We start from the raw sequence: 14,026 nt of genomic DNA, 5'->3' as shown, positions 1-14,026 counted from the left end.
TTTCCAACAGTATTTTCTCATGTCATGTCTCTATATACATTTTGGCAACTCTCACAATATTTAAAACTTTTCTATTATTATTATTATATATTTTATGGTGATCTGTGATTAATGGGCCTTGAAGTTACTATTGTAATTGTTTTTCAGCGCCAGGAACCATGCCCATATAAAATGGTGAATTTTTATTTTGGCGGTACACGGGCCTCTCACTGTTGTGGCCTCTCCCGTTGCGGAGCACAGGCTCCCGACGGGCAGGCTCAGCGGCCATGGCTCACGGGCCCAGCTGCTCCGCGGCATGTGGGATCCTCCCAGACCAGGGCACGAACCCGTGTCCCCTGCATCGGCAGGCGGACTCTCAACCACTGTGCCACCAGGGAAGCCCTAAAATGGTGAATTTAATTGATAAATGTGTGAGTTCTGACTGCTCCACTGACTGCTCTTCCCCATCTCTCTCCCTATCCTTGGGCCTCCCTATTCCCTGAGACACAGCAATACTGAACTTCTGCCATTAATAACCCTGCAGTGGCCTGTAAGTGTTCAAGTAAAAGGAAGAGTCCCAAGTCTATCACTTTATTTTATGTTTTTTAACATTTTTATTGGAGTATAATTCCTTTACAATGGTGTGTCAGTTTCTGCTTTATAACAAAGCGAATCAGCTATACATATACATATATCCCCATATCCACTCCCTCTTGCGTCTCCCTCCCACCCTCGCTATGGCACCCCTCTAGGTAGTCACAAAGCAACAAGCTGATCTCCCTGTGCTATGCGGCTGCTTCCCAACAGCTATCTATTTTATGTTTGGTAGTGTATATATGTCCATGCCACTCTCTCACTTTGTACCAGTCTACCCTTCCCCCTCCCCGTATGCTCAAGTCCATTCTCTAGTAGGTCTGCATCTTTATTCCCGTCTTGCCCCTAGGTTCTTCATGACCTCCCCCCCCCTTTTTTTTTAGATTCCACATATATGGGTTAGCATAGAGTATTTGTTTTTCTCTTTCTGACTTACTTCACTCTGTGTGACACACTCTAGGTCCATTCATCTCACAACAAATAACTCAATTTCGTTTCTTTTTATGGCTGAGGAATATTCCATTGTATATGTGCCACATCTTCTTTATCCATTCATCTATCGATGGACACTTAGGTTGCTTCCATATCCTGCCTATTGTAAATAGAGGTGCAGTGGACATTGTGGTACATGACTCCTTTTGAGTTATGGTTTTCTCAGGGTATATGCCCAGCAGTGGGATTGCTGGGTCATATGGTAGTTCTATTTGTAGTTTTTTAAGGAACCTCCATACTGTTCTCCATAGTGGCTGTATCAATTTACATTCCCACCAACAGTGCCAGAGGGTTCTCTTTTCTCCACACCCTCTCCAGCATTTATTGTTTGTAGATTTTTTGATGATGGCCATTCTGACCAGTGTGAGATGATATCTCACTGTAGTTTTGATTTACATTTCTCTGATGATTAATGATGTTGAGCATTCTTTCATGTGTTTGTTGGCAATCTGTATATCTTCTTTGGAGAAATGTCTATTTAGGTCTTCTGCCCATTTTTGGATTGGGTTGTTTGTTTTTTTTGATATTGTGCTGCATGAGCTGCTTGTAAATTTTGTAGATTAATCCTTTGTCAGTTGCTTCATTTGCAAATATTTTCTCCCATTCTGAGGGTTTTCTTTTCATCTTGTTTATGGTTACCTTTGCTGTGCAAAAGCTTTAAAGTTTCATTAAGTCCCATTTGTTTATTTTTGTTTTTGTTTCTATTTGTCTAGGAGGTAGGTCAAAAAGGATCTTGCTGTGATTTATGTCATAGAGTGTTCTGCCTATGTTTTCCTCTAAGAGTTTTATAGTGTCTGGCCTTACATTTAGGTCTTTAATCCATTTTGAGTTTATTTTTGTGTAGGGTGTTAGGGAGTGTTCTAATTTCATTCTTTTACATGTAGCTGTCCGGTTTCCCCAGCGTCACTTACTGAAGAGACTGTCTTTTCTCCATTGTATATCCTTACCTCCTTTGTCATAGATTAGTTGACCATAGGTGCATGGGTTTATCTCTGGGCTTTCTATCCTGGTCCATTGATCTATATTTCTGTTTTTGTGCCAGTACCATACTGTCTTGATTACTGCAGGTTTGTAGTATAGCCTGAAGTCTGGGAGCCTGATTCCTCCAGCTCCATTTTTCTTTCTCAAGATTGCTTTGTCTATTCGGGGTCTTTTGTGTTTCCATACAAATTGTGAAATTTTTTGTTCTAATTTTGTGAAAAATGCCACTTGTAGTTTGATAGGGATTGCATTGAATCTGTAGATTGCTTTGGGTAGTATAGTCATTTTCACAATGTTGATGCTTCTGATCCAAAAACATGGTATGTCTCTCCATCTGTTTGTATCATTTTTAAATTCTTTCATCAGTGTCATAGTTTTCTGCATACAGGTCTTTTGTCTCCTTAGGTAAGTTTATTCCTAGGTATTTTAACCTTTTTGGTGCAATGGTAAATGGGTGTGTTTCCTTAATTTCTCTTTAAGATTTTTCATCATTACTGTATAGGAATGCAAGAGATTTCTGTGTATTAATTTTGTATCCTGCTACTTTACCAAATTCATTGATTAGCTCTAGTAGTTTTCTGTAGCATTTTTAGGACTCTATCTGTATAGTAGCATGTCATCTGGAAACAGTGACAGCTTGACTTCTTCTTTTCCAATTTGTATTTCTTTTTCTTCTCTGATTGCTGTGGCTAGTACTTCCAAAAGTGTGGAATAATAGTGGAGAGAGTGGATATCCTTGTCTTGTTACTGATCTTAGAGGAAATGCTTTCAGTTTTTCACCATTGAGAATGGTGTCTGCTGTGGGTTTGTTATATATGGCCTTTATTATGTTGAGGTAGGTTCCCTCTATGCCCACTTTCTACAGAGTTTTTATCATAAATCGGTGTTGAATTTTTTAAAAAACTTTTTCTGCAGCTATTGAGATGATCATATGGTTTTTATTCTTCAATTTGTTAACATGGTGTATCACATTGATTGATTCGCATATATTGAATTCTTGCATCCCTGGGATAAATCCCACTTGATCATGGTGTATGATCCTTTTAATGTGTTGTTGGATTCTGTTTGCTAGTATCTTGTTGAGGATTTTTGCATGTATATTCATTAGTGATATTGGTCTGTAATTTTCTTTTTAAGTAGTATCTTTGTCTGGTTTTGGTATCAGGATGATAGTGGCCTCATAGAATAAGTTTGGGAGATTTCCTTCCTCTGCAATTTTTTGGAAGAGTTTGAAAAGGAAGAATGTTAGCCCTTCTCTAAATGTTTGATAGAATTCACCTGTGAAGCCATCTGGTCCTAGACTTTTGTTTGTTGGAAGATTTTTAATCACAGTTTCAATTTCGTTACTTGTGATTGGTCTGTTCTTATTTTCTATTTCTTCCTGGTTCAGTGTTGGAAGGATATACCTTTCTAAGAATTTGTCCTTTTCTTCCAGGTTGTCCATTTTATTGGCATAGAGTTGCTTGCAGTAGTCTCTTAGGATGCTTTGTGTTTCTGTGGTGTCTATTGTAACTTCTCCTTTTTTATTTCTAATTTTATTGATTTGAGTCTTCTCCCTCTTTTTCTTGATGAGTCTGGCTAATGGTTTATCAGTTTTGTTTATCTTCTGGAAAAAGCAGATTTTAGTTTTATTGATCTATGCTATTGTTTTCCTTATTTCTAATTCATTTATTTCTTCTCTGATCTGTATGATTTCTTTCCTTCTGGTAACTTTGGGTTTTGTTTGTTCTTCTTTCTCTAGTTCTTTTAGGTGTAATGTTAGATTGTTTATTTGAGATTTTTCTTGTTTCTTGAAGTAGGCTTGTATAGCTATAAACTTCCCTCTTAGAACTGCTTTTGCTGCATCCTATAGGTTTTGGATAGTCGTGTTTTCATTGTTATTTGTTTGTAGGTATTTTTTAATTTCCTCTCTGATTTCTTCAGTCATCTCTCGGTTATTTAGTAATGTATTGTTTAGCCTCCATGTGTTTGTGTTTTTTATGTTTTTTTCCCTGTCATTGATTTGTAATCTCATAGCATTGTGATCAGAAAAGATACTTGATATGATTTTAATTTTCCTAAATTTATGAGGCTTGGTTTGTGACCCAAGATGTGATCTATCCTGGAGAATGTTCCGTGTGCACTTGAGAAAAAAGTGTAATCTGCTGTTTTGGGATGGAATGGCCTATAAATATGAATTAAATCTACCTGGTCTACAGTGTCATTTAAAGCTTGTGTTTCCTTATTGATTTTCTGTTTGGATGATCTGTCCATTGGTGTAAGTGAGGTGTTAATGTCCCCCACTGTTATTGTGTTACTGTCGATTTCCTCTTTTATTCCTGTAGCAGTTACATTATGTGTTGATGTCCTCCTATGTTGGGTGCATATATATTTACAATTGTTATATCTTCTTCTGGATTGATCCCTTGATCATTATGTAGTGTCCTTCCTTGTCTCTTGTAACATTCTTTATTTTAAAGTTTATCTTATCTGATATGAGTATTGCTACTCCAGCTTCTTTTGATTTCCATTTGCATGGAGTATCTTTTTCCATCCCCTCACTTTCAGTCTGTATGTGAACCTAGGTCTGAAGTAGGTCTCTTGTAGATGGCATATGTATGGGTGTTGTTTTTGTATCCATTCAGCCAGCCTGTGTCTTTTAGTTGGAGCATTTAATCCATTCACATTTAATGTAATTATCGATATGTATGTTCCTATGACCATTTTCTTAATTGTTTTGGGTTTGTTTTTGTAGGTCCTTTTCTTCTCTTGTATTTCCCACTTAGAGAATTTCCTTTAGCATTTGTTGTAAAGCTGGTTTGGTGGCGCTGAATTCTCTTAGCTTTTACTTGTCTGTAAAGCTTTTGATTTCTCCATCAAATCTGAATGAGATCCTTGCTGGGTAGAGTAATCTTGGTTGTAGGTTCTTCCCTTTCATCACTTGAAGTATATCATGCCACTCCCTTCTGACTTGTAGAGCTTCTGCTGAGAAATCAGCTGTTAACCTTATGGGAGTTCCCTTGTATGTTATTTGTTGTTTTTCCCTTGCTGCTTTCAATCTTTAATTTTTGCCAATTTGATTGCTATGTGTCTCGGCATGTTTCTCTTGGGGTTTATCCTGTATGGGACTCTCTGCACTTCCTGGACTTAGGTGGCTATTTCCTTTCCCATGTTAGGGAAATTTTCGACTATAATCTCTTCAAAAGTTTTCTCAGTCCCTTTCTTTTTCTCTTTTCCTTCTGGGACCCCTATAATTCGAATGTTGGTGTGTTTAATGTTGTCCCAGAGGTCTCTGAGACTGTGCTCAAATCTTTTCATTCTTTTTTCTTTATTCTGCTCTGCAGTAGTTATTTCCACTATTTTATATTCCAGGTCACTTATCTGTTCTTCTGCCTCAGTTATTCTGCTCTTGATTCCTTCTAGAGTATATTTTAATTTCATTTATTGTGTTGCTCATCATTGTTTGTTTGCTCTTTAGTTCTTCTAGGTCTTTGTTAAACATTTGTTTTATTTTGTCCATTCTTTTTCCATGGTGTTGGATCATTCTTACTATCATTACTGTGAATTCTTTTTCAGGTAGACTGCCTGTTTCCTCTTCATTTGTTTGGTCTAGTGCGTTTTAACCTTGCTCCTTCATCTGCTGTGTGTTTCTCTGTCTTCTCATTTTGCTTAACTTACTGTGTTTGGGGTCTTCTTTTTGCAGGCTGCAAGTTCGTAGTTCCCTTTGTTTTTGGTGTCTGCCGCCAGTGGCTAAGGTTGGTTCAGTGGGTTGTGTAGGCTTCCTGGTGGAGGGGACTAGTGCCTGTGTTCTGGTGGATGAGGCTGGATCTTGTCTTTCTGGTGTGCAGGACTGCATCCCTCGGTGTGTTTTGGGGTGGCTGTGACCTTATTATGATTTTAGGCAGCCTCTCTGCTAATGGGAGGGGTTGTGTTCCTGTCTTGTTAGTTGTTTTGCATAGGGTGTCCTGCAGTGTAGCTTGCTGGTTGTTCAGTGGAGCTGGGTCTTAGCGTTGAGATGGAGATCTTTGGGAGAGCTTTTGCTCTTTGGTATTACATGGAGCCAGAAGGTCTCTGGTGGACCAATGTCCTGAAGTCAGCTCTCACACCTCAGAGGCACAGGTCTGACACCCGCCCAGAGCACCAAGCACGGCTCAGAAGAAAAGGGAGAAAAAAGAAAGAAAGAAAGAGAAAAATAAAATAAAATGAAGTTCTTAAAATAAAAAAATAAAAATAATTTTTAAAAATAAAAAATTTTAAAGTAATAAAAAAAGATAGAAAGAAGAGAGCAACCAAACCAAGAAACAAATCCACCAATGATAACAAGCACTAAAGCTATACTAAACACAAGAAACAAAAAAACAATAAAAAAAAAAAAGCAAAAAAAGGGACAGACAGAAACTTAGGACAAATGGTAAAAGCGAAGCTATACAGACAAAATCACACAAAGAAGAATACACATACACACTCATAAAAAGAGAAAAAGGAAAAATATATATATTGTTGCTCCCAAAGTCTACCGTCTCAATTTTGGGATGATTCATTGTCTACACAGGTATTCCACAGATGCAGGGTACATCAAGTTGATTGTGGACATTTAATCCACTGCTCCTGAGGCTTCTGGGAGAGATTTCCCTTTCTCTTCTTTGTTAGCACAAGTCCTGGGCTTCAGCTTTGGATTTGGCCCCGCCTCTGTGTGTAGGTCACCTGAGGGTGTCTGTTCTTTGCTCAGACTTGACGCGGTTAAAGTAGCAGCTGGAAAGTGGGCTCTGGCTCACTCAGGCCCGGGGGAGGGAGAGGTACGGAATACGGGGCAAGCCGTATTTTGTAGGTCCTCTGTGGCTGCAGAGGCCGGCGTGTCATTGCAACAGCCTGAGTTGTGCCATGTGCTCTCCAGGGGAAGTTGTCCCTGGATCACAGGACCCTGGCAGTGGTGGGCTGCAGTTTCCCGGGAGGGGATGTGTGGATAGTGACCTGTGCTTGCACACGGGCTTCTTGGTGGCTGCAGCAGCAGCCTTAGCATTTAATTCCCGTCTCTGGTGTCCGCACTGATAGCCGCGGCTCGCGCCCGTCTCTGGAGCTCGTTTAGGCAGTGCTCTGAATCCCCTCTCCTCGTGCACTCCAAAACAATGGTCTCTTCCCTCTTAGGCAGTTCCAGACTTTTTCCCGGACCTCCTCCCCACTAGCTGTGGCGCACTAGCCCCCTTCAGGCTGTGTTCACGCCGCCAACCCGAGTCCTCTCCCTGGGATCTGACCTCCAAGGCCCAAGCCTCAGCTCCCAGCCCCCACCCGCCCTGGCGTGTGAGCAGACAAGCTTCTCAGGCTGGTGAGTGCTGGTAGGCACTGATTCTCTGTGAGGGAATCTCTCTGCTTTGCCCTCTGCACCCCTGTTGCTGTGCTGTCCTCCATGGCTCCGAAGCTTCCTGCCCCCCACGCACTGTCTCCGTCAGTGAAGGGGCTTCTTAGTGTGTGGAAACCTTTCCTCCTTCACAGCTCCCTCCCAGTTGTGCAGGTCCCGTCCCTATTCCTTTGTCTCTGTTTTTTCTTTTGTCCTACCCAGGTACGTGGGGGGGTTTCTTGCCTTTTGGGAAGTCTGAGATCTTCTGCCAGCATTCAGTAGGTGTTCTGTAGGAGTTGTTCCACATGTAGATGTATTTCTGATGTATTTGTGGGAAGGAAGTTGATCTCCAGGTCTTACTCTTCCACCATCTTGAAGGTCTCCCCCTACGTCTTTCACTTTAAATCAAAAGATAGAAATGATTAAGCTTAAGAAGGCATGTGAAAAGCCTAGACAGACTAAAAGCTAGGCCTCTTGTGCCAAACAGTTAGCCAAGTTCTGAATGCAAAGGAAAAGTTCTTGAAGGAAATTAAAAGTGCTACTCAGTGAACACATGGATGACAAGAAAGAGAAACAGCCTTCTTGCTCATATGGAGAAAGTGTTAGTGGACTGGATAGAGATCAAGCCAGACACAACATTCCCTTAAGCCAAAGCCACATCCAGAGCCAGGACCTAACTCTCCTTAATTCTAGGAAGGCTGAGAGAGGTAAGGAAGCTGCAGAAGGAAAGTTTGAAGCTAGCAGAGGTTGGTTCATGAGGTTTAAGGAAAGAAGTGTCTCCATAACATCAAAGTGCAAAGTGAAGCAGCAAGTACTGATGTAGAAGCTGCAGCAAGTTCTCCTGAAAGTCTAGATAAGATAATTAATAAAAGTGGCTACACTAAATAACAGATTTTCAATGTAGATGAAGCAGTCTTCTATTGGAAGGACTTTTATTGCTAGAGACGAAAAGTCAATGCCTGACTTCTGAGCTTCAAAGGACAGGCTGACTCTCTTGTTTGGGGCTAATGCAGCTGGTGACTTTACATTGAAACCAATGCTCGTTTACCAGTTTGAAATTTACCATTTTGAAAAAGGGCCCTTAGGAATTATGCTGAATCTACCCTGCCTGTGCTCTATGAATGGAACAGGAAAGCCTGGATGCAGCACATCTGTTGGCAACATGGTTTACTGAATGTTTTAAGCCCATGATTGAGACCTATTGATCAGAAAAAAAGATTCCTTTCAAAATATTACGGCTCATTGACAAGCCACCTAGTTACCCAAGAGCTCTGATGGAGATGTACAAAGAGATTAATGATGTTTTCAGGCCTGCTAACACGACATCCATTCTGCAGCCCATGGATCAAGGAGTCATTTCAACTTTCAAGTCTTATTACTTAAGAAATACATTTAGTAAGGCTATAGATAGGAATTCCTCTGATGGATCTGGGCAAAGTCAATTAAAAACCTTCTGGAAAGGATTCACCATTCTAGATTCCATGAAGAACATTCATGATTCATGGGAAGAGGTCAAAATATCAGCATTAACAGGTGTTTGAAAGAAGTTGATTCCCACCCTCATGGGTGACTTTTAGGGGTTCAAGACTTCAGTGGAGGAAGTCACTGCAGATGTGGTGGAAACAGCAAGAGAACTAGAATTAGAAGTGGAGCCTGAAGATGGAACTGAATTATTGCATCTCATGATAAAACTGAAACAGGTGAGGAGTTGCTTCCTATGGTTGAGCAAAGAAATTGGTTTCTTGAGATGGAATCTACTCCTGGTGAAGATGCTTTGAAGCTTGCTGAAATGACAACGAAGGATTTAGAATAACTTTAGTTGAGGGTTTGAGAGGTTTGACTCCAGTTTTGAAAGAAGTTCTACTGTGGGTCAAATGCTATCAAACAGCACTGCATGCTGTAGAGAAATCATTCATGAAAGGAAGAGTCAATTGATGTGGCAGACTTCACTGCTGTCTTGTTTTAAGAAACTGCCGCAGCCTCCCCAACCTTCAGCAGCCACCGCCCTGATCAGTCAGCAGCATCAACAACCAGGCAAGACCCTCCACCAGCGAAAAGATTAGGACTCACTGAAGGCTCAGGTGATGGGTAGCATTTTTTAGCAACAAGGTATTTTTAGTTAAGTGGGTTTTTGTTTGTTTGTTTTAGAGGTAATGCTAATTCACACTTAACTGTAGCTGTAGCACTGACAAATCTTAAATTTTCACAATTCATTTGTTGCCTCAAATATATTGCTAAATCCTCCCTTTGTTTAGAGTATAGGGTAAACACGACTTTTATACACACTGGGAAACCAAAAAATTCACATGACTCGCTTTATTTGATATTCGCTTCATTGTGGTTGTTTGGAACTGAACCAGCAATATCTCCGAGGTATGTCAGTACTATATTTTCTCAGTATACCTGAGGGTCATACATGTAATCGTGCTACAAATAGCCTTGAAACAAATGAAATTGGCTGCTTTAGTGACTGCCCTTGACACTGGCACTGTCTTGGGGGAGTGCAGTTGCCAAAGACAGATGTGTGTAAAGCTGGGTCTTAGGTCTGCTGATGAAGTGTCCCATGGCAAGAGGCTTAGTAGATAAGTTCTCCACTTTTTAAAGAAGGGAAAGTAATGGCTGCCAAAAGTCAATCAGTCATATTGTAATTTGAAGCCAAAGTGTTCCTTCATTCATTCATGGCTATGAACTCTATTTAAGCAAAACAGTATAGAGAGGCTTTTGAGATAAAACAGGCTCACCTGCTCATCATCTCCATCAGTTCCTCCCCTGAGCCACTACCTTGGAGGTCCTGAAACATTATAGGAATTCACAGTTCTGCAGAGCATTGATGAGGATTGCTTTTAGAAATGCTGGAATGTGATTTATGTTAATTACATGAATAGGAATTTAATTGAAAAAAGGGCTTTAGCCATAGAATCACTGACTGTTAGGGTGGCAAGTCATCTTGTAGAGCACCATTTAACTGAGAGCATCATTTAACCAGAGAGGTTAAAGTACTACTTGGCAGCCACAGAACTATATAGAGCCAGACTTGGGGCAAGAACCCCTACCCCATTCCAAATTCCAGAGTGTTCTTTCTGTGCATATTGTCCAGCAGATAATTAAATGTAAGAAATCAACTCTGCAAAATACTGATTAAATCAGAGTTGGATTTATATTTGTTTCCACCAGCATCTGCCATGTCTTGGTGCAGTGCTAAGAATTTCAGCATCCAGGAGCTTCTTAGTGGGAAATATTGCAGAGCAACTATCTAAATTACTTGAGGTCTGCAAGCCGTTGTTAAATATTAAAATCTGTTTTGGTGATTTAGCTGTAGCATTGACAAATCTTAAATTCCCACACTCAATTTTTTGCCTCTTAAATGTATTGCTGAATCTTCCCTTTGTTTAAGTTTCCTAGCCAATAAGCCTATTCCCAATTCAGCACTCTGGATGCTGTGTTGTTTGATCTTCTAATACTTTGTATCGACTTACAAAATCAATAGAGACTTAGTTGGTATTTTATGACATATCTGTTCTTTCAGATGCTATGTGGGCCAAAAAATACATCCATGGAACATATTTTCCTCATATGCATTTTCCTTATGGTATATTCTGCTATGCTATCCGCTCAGTTTTATTTCAGTACCTAATTTGTATGAAGCAGTGATAGAGGAGAAAGAAAATCTATGAAAAATTGAATTTCCTAATATTTGTCCATGGCCTTCTTTTTCAAGTTGATGGCACAACAAAAGAGAATTTTAGAAAGTAATTGTGGAACATACATATGATGACACTTTTTCCCAGAAGTGTTCAATACAATATGTCAGCTTAGCAGTTAATTGTTCTTTTATTGTTTCACCTGCGTTAGTCCAACCTCCCTGGCAAGAGTGGCTGCATGGTTTAGTGGAAAGAAAAGAGACATTGTAATCAATCATAGTTTAAATATCAGCTCTGCTCTTTGCCCTGCCAGCTATGTGACCTGCATAAAGTTAATTAAACTCTTGGATCCACATTTCCATATTTGTAGAATTGGGTGTAACACTTGCCTCATAAGGTGCTATGAAGATTCGTATAAAGACATGTAACATAAGTACCTAGTACAGTGTTTGTCTGGTCCACAGGCATTCAAAAAACAGTAGTCATTTGTTTTGATTTGGATTTTCCAGAAGCAATCAAGGATTGGAGCATAAGTAGTACCTTTGGAAGGTGGTCCCAGGGAGGCCAACAGAGAATACCTTATAAAGCAAGTTATCACTGAGGTTAACTACAGCTTACTTCCACTGGGTAACTAGGAGTGTTAGTGAAGAATACACTTCTCAGAGTTATCCCATATGAAGGACAAGAAAGCTGGATGTTTACACATTAATTTTTATGGCTTGTTGATTGAGGGATGCTGATATGGGTATTAATTTTTCAGAGCTTCTGATTTGCTGTGTAAGTGGGCAGATTAGAAAGGCCACAGGCAAAGAGATGAAAGTGCTAGCACTTGGAAATCAGGTAGCTTGCACATGAATGAGACACCCAAAGAACCACCTTATCCAACTTTTGTTAACTATGATTACATTTCCTTATTGAAGACCTTTTTTGTTTTCCTAGATCCCTATACCGTGGTGGGCAGAAGCCACTTCATACCAGCTCATGAGTGTCAGATATTCAGAAATGTTGTAAGCCAATTTGTAAACTATTGGTACCTTGAAATTAGCTTGATGGGAATACCATAACATTGAAATAGATCTATCAGGATCTATTTTTCTTCAGAAACAATTTTAGCAGCACATCACTGTTCCCGTCCCTTTTCTCCCAGTAGATGGAGAATAGGAATTACATGTATAGGCTTGGGAATCAGATAAATCTGAGGTAAAATCTGAGCTCTGACATATTTTAGCTGTGAAGTCATGGGAAAGTGTCCTAACTTCTCTGAGCCTCAGTGTCCTTGTCTGTAAAATGGGGATGTCTATAACTTGTACAGCTGTGATGAAGATTAAATGCAGTAACAGGTTGTATGTAAGATGCATTGTGGAATAAGGACTTTATTATTGGAATTAAACCTTACACAAATGTAGGAGGAGCCGTGAAAGGAAAATTCCACAAGGGGAAGTTGGAAGTCACAGAAAAGTCACTAACCAGCCTTCCTGAAGCACCGTCAAGAATGGACAGGTTAGAGTTTGTGTGGGAATCCATGAATTCTGGCATACACAGTTGCCAAAGTGTGACTGTCAAAGGAGCTGGAGGAAGAAAGTTGTTTCTCTGTGTAGTTGCCATCTCGGGGGAACCAGAACCAAGCGTCCAGATAAGAGAAGAAGAGAGTGAGGCCAAGCTCACTGCTGCATGTCTGCGACTACCCATCATTGTATGCGACCTCAAAGAATATCACAGAGGCTGGGATGTTTCTTCGCTTCTGCCAGATTGCAGAGCCAAGAGCCACAAAGAATAATGGGTTAGGAAACCATCCCAGAGGGCAGAATCAGACCACATTCAATATATGCAATATACGCCTTGCTAGATTTCAGAACTGCTATGGGTCAGTGCCTGGACCTGGGCCTTTCATTCTTTCCTGGGTGTGTCTGTGACAGTTATCCTGTTCTTCTCACTGTTTGTGTGTGGTGTTTGATAACTTGTGTTTTTGTTTATGGGTCCCTGGATCAAGAGCAGCTGCAATTTAACAGCCTTGTCTGTCTGTAGACTTGATACAACTCATGAGATCCCAGAATTGAAGTCTGTTTCTATAATGAGATAAGATTTGGGTTGGTCCTGGGATGGAAATGAGCGTATTTTGTAGATGGGAGGAATGTGAATAATTTGTGGTCAGGGGGTAGGCTCTGATGGATTGCAAAGATGGCTTCAAATTCCTTTCTTCCTAGAATGCATACACTTGGCAATGTGATGTTGCCTTCTGTCACCAAGAGGTGAGCTTTTTCCTGTATCTTTGAGTACAATTTTCCTCGTGACTTGCTTTCACCAACAGAGTGTGTCAAAAGTAACAAAAGAAAAAAAAAGTTGTGTGACATCCAATCTGAGATCTCAAGAAGCTTGTCAGCTTTTTCCTTCACTGTTTTCAGACCTGCCATCACCTTCTGAGGAAGACCCAACAAATCTCTTGGATAATGAAAGCCCACAAGGAGAGAGAGGTCCAGCTATCTCAGTCTTCCCAGCTGTGAACTCGGCTCCAAGCCAACATACAAGTTGCTGCAGGTGTGTGAGTTAGCACAGGGAAGACCAGAAAAACTACCCAGACCTAGCCAAGCCACAGGATCACAGGAAATAATACATCCTTGTTGACTTAATCCACTAAGTTTTGGGGTCATTTGTTACACAACTATAGATAACTTTCACACCCTCCCAATAAATTATTTTTCTGCTTAACTTAACCAGAGTGGGTTTTAGTTGTTTGTATCTTCACAGGGTTGTTGTGTAGGATAAAGGTGCTACTGTTTGTAAAGGACTTATCAAAACCTGGCACATAGAAGGGCTGAATAAATAGTAGCTATTATTATGTGAAATAGGTTCTAAATACTTCTGAGAGGTGTAGTGTGGACAGCCCTTAGAGGATCCAATAGACTTACAGAAGGGGATACGTAAACATCAGTCTGTGTGCCACTGAATCACAGTTCTCTCAAATTCAAAATGAGGACATTTCCCAAATTATCTGTAAGTGCTTTTCAAACTCTAAGATCCCATGATC

At 40.3% G+C, this 14,026-nt stretch overlaps 1 protein-coding gene across 3 annotated transcripts in view; it reads left to right on the top strand.

The window, feature by feature from the left end:
* Positions 1-14,026, top strand: part of GADL1 (glutamate decarboxylase like 1) — a 188,894-nt gene that overhangs the window by 15,021 nt on the left and 159,847 nt on the right. Inside the window, exon 1 of one of the 3 annotated variants that reach the window (XM_082664717.1) lies at positions 13,446-13,536. The exons of the other annotated variants lie outside the window; for them this stretch is intronic. The gene's annotated coding sequence lies outside the window, so the exon portion shown is untranslated. Of the gene's footprint in view, positions 1-13,445; positions 13,537-14,026 lie in introns of those variants that run through there. 3 annotated transcript variants of the gene reach the window in all.

The sequence above is a fragment of the Grampus griseus genome (assembly GCF_964374135.1).
Source record: "Grampus griseus genome assembly, chromosome: 10".
Classification (NCBI taxonomy): domain Eukaryota; kingdom Metazoa; phylum Chordata; class Mammalia; order Artiodactyla; family Delphinidae; genus Grampus; species Grampus griseus.
Note: the sequence above shows the minus strand (reverse complement) of the source record. Positions and strands in the feature narration are given on the sequence as shown.